Here is a 5,023-nt window from a genome sequence, read left to right on the forward strand (position 1 = left end):
GGAATCCACCAAGAAGGTTGCGACCTCATCGTCCTAGTAGATATCCTATTCACAGGCGAGTTTGTTCCCTTTACAAACCAATTCTTTCTCACAGGTAATGGCAGATCAGTGATTGTTTTCTGTTTAGTTCTTTGCCTTGTTGGTGAAGGAAGTGAAAACAATATGATCATACAGGAAAAATCTTCTTCAATGTGGATCTTCTAGAAGATTTTGATATACATATTGGTCAATACATGTATATACAAGTACATAACCCACTCCATCTTCAGCTATAATATAATGTAACTGCAGTTCGACACTTCTGTTAGAGATGTATGATATGACTACTGCACCTTTGTGGTTTGCACACTTTTTTTGTTGTTTAATTTGCAAGACCTATGTCGAATTCCTCAAGAATTTAGCTTAGTCTGTTTGCCAATATGATCTATATAGTCGGCTGCATGTGCCTTGCCAATGTTCGTGTAGTTATACTTGTCATGTGATTAATTTATGCAGTTATTACCTGATACCATTTTTTACTCTTGATCGACTTATCCAATTCACTGATCAATTGGTTAGATAGAGAGATGGTTATTTTGCCCATTAATTGCTGAAATAAAGACTAAACCCACAAGTTCACCCTTGAAGTTGAAGTTATAGTTGAATGCCGTGTGTTGCCACATATTTTTTTAGAAATAAATTCATTGATCAAATATCATAGTAATTCACAACGTATATGTGGCATACAGTTTTTGACTATATACTGAGAATATGATATGATAAGTATCGTCTAGGAGCCCATGCTCACTGTCTTCACTGGTCTGATGTCCATCATCACTTCTCCTCTGCTCTGATGTCCATAGACGATGATGGAGGTCTTGTATCCATGCTCTAGGTTCTGACCACATGAGCATAACGGTGAACTCTCATTTATGTTGCCCCCTTCGACATTCTCCCTCGTGCTCTCTTGCCCTGCCATGTCTAGCACCGCCTGCCCGCTCACCAACATATCTAACAATTCCTCAAAAGTTCAAGGATGACACAAAATTTAAAACATATGGTGATAACAAATTTAGCCCACGGACTGGAAGGAAGAAATGGTTTCCCCCCATGACATGCTGTCCAACTAACCTAGCTCAGAAATGTGGAGAATAGGTCCAAGATGTCCCAGTGCAGTTTGCTATTGAGAATTGAGATCCTTTCCTTCAACAATCCAAATCAGTCTCTATAAGAATAATTAGAGAAATGCTACTGATGACCCATCTACACAATTGGAAGTGTTCTTTCCTGCTCCTAAACCATGAACCTGAGAGTTATAATTTGCTTCGTGTTCATTCCTTGGTCCTGCATGGAACCAAACATTACTCATAATCAGCTCAAAAAAACATTATCCACAATGCTTTTTAACGCAACTAAAAGAAACATTCAAACAAAAGTCCGAACAACTTCACTTTAATGAAACAAATTCAGTCAAAAATTTGTTCTCGCTGGCGATCACATCAATATAAAATAGAAAGTATCTTTCAATTTTTAAGTTGTAAGGTGCAACATCCTTTGTCGTCTAGTTTGATGCCCAATCTGCATACCTTCTTGAAGAAAACTGAATAAATTGTCTAGTCCACACCCTATATCAGCTTCATCGCGCATAGTTGAATAATGCAGTAGAACAGTTGTACTAATGCCAAAAAAAGCAGGGTTCAATTGTCAGAAGTCTCCCTAATGACATGTTATTTATTGTTGTCATTGCACACACTGAATCTTGTTATTCCACCTGCAGCTAGATGCCTAGATGAACAAATACATATCAGATTTGATTATAGAAGGGATTAATAAGAGGACATCACTAAAATGTGAAAAAATGAAGGTAATATTAGCGTATTTTACCAGAAAATATCATTGTGCAAATTAGCAAACACCTTCCGTGCATAGTAGCTAGAGAGGTGAAAATAATTGAACTGTAACATCATGACATATTGGAGATAAGAACTCAGTTAACCTTTTATGTGGCATCAGCTTCGCATCAGATCAATTCCATGGATAAAAATCAACTTGTTTGTAACGTGGTACTACCCTCTTAGGCTCTCATGCTCTTTCTCTTGCAGATGCACGTGATCCCAAATTCAGAGGACGACAGTAAAGGCTTGATCATATACCGTGGCTGCCGTTCCGATCTGAGTGCGGCAACTACAGTCATCGTGGTGATTCTGCCTTCAAGCATAGCCACGGCAGTCGTAACCAGCGGAGGCGGTTCCAGCACCGTCGCACCGGAGTCAAGATTACCTAGCATGCATCACACGCATGGCCCACGGACGCTATGTAGCTACCCGCACCGAAATCACAGGAAACCCAACATAACATGACACACACCCTGCAAGAACCGAGGAATCTAGTGAAGAATCGGCAAATATTAATATATTATAACCTAAGAAGAAACATAACATTTCGAGCTAACCTGAGATATCAAAGGCCCCGGAGGTCGATGGGACGACGCGGTCGTGTTCGTCTCCTCGTCGTGGCCAACCTGATTCAGCAGATGAATACAGACCGGCGTTGGCTGCACCAATAAAAGTTTGTATAAACAGGATAATCATAGATCTAATACAACATCAAGGTTCAGGTTTCACGATTGCATTCAGTACATGAATTCTAGATGTGTTATGACTTATGGTTAATGTGTCATTGTACAGTCGAAATTACTCGAATGAAATATAAGAAATCAGTTGGTCTTTCACAAACACGATTTTGAGTCAACATTATGTCCACTTTTACAACAGATGGCAAGTCATATCCTAGTTTAAATTGAAGGGTTTCATTAGAACTGAGAGCTTCTTCTAGGATACTTCAGAAGATTTTTCTACTTTTATTTGCATCCAGATAATCGAAAGGTATGGTGATAAGACAACATATTAATTTGGCATACCTTTGGAGAGCAGCTATTGACCTTTCCCTTGAATGCAGAGAATTGCTTAATCTGAAGACCAAAGCGAAGCGGGCTGCTAGAATAACACCTGCCCAAAAATTAGATGCCCAAAGAGAATCCAGGTACACATTGAGGAATGGCATATCCAACGCATCCGCTGCAAGAAGAAGAGTTCAAGATACATACATACATACATACATACATACATACATACATACATACATACATACATACATACATATATATATATATATATACATACATACATATATATATATATATATATATATATTTCAGATTCCAGATTGATCTTGCTATATTTATTTTTTACGGAAGCTATAAAATTTGCTTGTTAGCCAATAAAGAAAGACAGAAGCAAACATGCCCGGTTCCTCTTAAAATAAGCTAATAAGGAGAAACATGAACCTTAGGTTAGTGTTCAGACTTAGGTATCGTACATTGGCAACTAACAAAATATGATGTTCCCTTTGGTTGGATACATTTTCTTCCTGCCTAGATTGAGTCAAAATTAGATGATGCATACATTCAGAGTAAAGTACATGTACACATCCAGTGGCACAGGCAAATAAAATAAAGAGCCACCTCTCCAAATCATAGCCTGAATGCCTGATACAATCAAGATCTTCATCGGTCTTCTTCTCAGGCTACATGTAAATCTTCTCTAGTAGTCTTATGAGCATAAACAACTGCTCGAATCTACAAAATTGAGGAGCAATTCGGTAAAGAGACAACCACCTTTACAATGACAGTTTATAATACTATAAGTCAATAAGCGTCCAAGGCAAGTTGTGTGATTTCCAAGCCTTCAGAAATGTAACTGTGTTCTACGTGTACAGAAATAATTCTCTCGTGAGGTTGTACCATATAACATAAATTTTCAGTCACTTGGTTCAGTTACGCAGAGGTGGTGTTCTCATTTCCGGTTTCTAGTGGAGACAGAAGAAACAACTTTCTTAGGTTCTCCAAGTAGTATGATTGGTACCAGGCTCTTGTAGGTTCAGCGATGGATGGTTGAAAAAATGCAAACAACACACTCAAGTGATTGTTAGAAAAAACAAGCAACACAAATAGAAGTTCCCTCAGTTAGCAATATATAGTGTACCGCTTAAAAAGAAACTTCGATCATTAACTGAATTTTGTCTATGCTTCAGTTTTAGAAGACTAATTGGTGTTAGGCATTTGAGAAGCTTACCCCAACTGATGCACATGAGTTACAACTATAAGAAGAGATGGTAATACAAATATTCATTCTACTCTAATGCAGAAAAGAACAATAAAATTGGAACATAAGAAGAAAGATAAAATGAGCACCTACTGACTCACCTGTATGCTATGGATCTTCCGCCTCACAGACTCTGTTGACCATCTTAGTGCACGGCAACGACGCTGCTTCTTCTGCTGCATCCGGTCTTGGGCTCCATGACCTCATAAACCACTGATTACTCCACCACTGGCTTCCCGACTAGCCTTTAAAACCAACATCTTCCACATTGCGCCAAAGAGTAGCAGAAAACATAGACTGGAAAATTACATATGTATATAGCAGAGGCAAACATATATTCTGCATATATTTTCGAACTCGAGTTTGGGCTCTCAGGGGTATTCTTCCTTCATCCCGACCCACCAGGCTCTCAGTTGCTCTTTTACAAGTAAATACTACATGTTTCGATACAACATTCGGTTTAACCTATTTGGGTTACATATCAACAATATAAGGCAAGACTAAAATGGGAAGCATATTTTAGTACACTTGGAAAGCATAATATATGAGGAAGTATGGCAAATCATCTTACATTCCGAGGTAACAATGAACTATATCCACGGCTTCCTGATTGTTCAAGTGCTCCCATAGTTCATCTGATGCAAATATAACAAACTGATATTCTGCACAGTCTATGTTCTTCAATGGATGGTTCGGGACAAAGAATTGGATTATGGAAGGGCCTTGGAATATGGAACCAGGCCAGAAGGGGCTCATGGTTAAATTCTGAACTTTTTAGGTAGGTGTGGCCAATCATTCTGGAAACCTGAATACAAAGAAAAAACAGAGCACGAGTAGTTATTATGTGAGATATGTGAGAAGACATCGATCTTGGGACTTTG

At 38.5% G+C, this 5,023-nt stretch overlaps 2 long non-coding RNA genes across 3 annotated transcripts; both read right to left on the minus strand.

Moving 5' to 3' along the window:
• Window positions 1–696: 696 nt before the first annotated feature.
• LOC123166719 (uncharacterized) lies at window positions 697–2,206 on the minus strand. Of its 2 annotated transcripts, none has more exons than XR_006483672.1 (3): window positions 1,976–2,206; window positions 1,111–1,323; window positions 697–990 (listed from the first exon to the last, which is right to left on the minus strand). It is a non-coding gene; the product is annotated as an uncharacterized lncRNA (long non-coding RNA). The 2 variants fall into 2 exon arrangements; XR_006483671.1 differs by having other exon boundaries at window positions 1,566–2,048.
• An 83-nt stretch (window positions 2,207–2,289) lies between these two features.
• Window positions 2,290–4,377, minus strand: LOC123166720 (uncharacterized). The gene is made up of 3 exons (XR_006483673.1): window positions 4,244–4,377; window positions 2,900–3,056; window positions 2,290–2,533 (listed from the first exon to the last, which is right to left on the minus strand). It is a non-coding gene; the product is annotated as an uncharacterized lncRNA (long non-coding RNA).
• Between the last annotated feature and the right edge of the window lie 646 nt (window positions 4,378–5,023).

The sequence above is a fragment of the Triticum aestivum genome, chromosome 7D, assembly GCF_018294505.1.
Source record: "Triticum aestivum cultivar Chinese Spring chromosome 7D, IWGSC CS RefSeq v2.1, whole genome shotgun sequence".
Taxonomy (NCBI): domain Eukaryota; kingdom Viridiplantae; phylum Streptophyta; class Magnoliopsida; order Poales; family Poaceae; genus Triticum; species Triticum aestivum.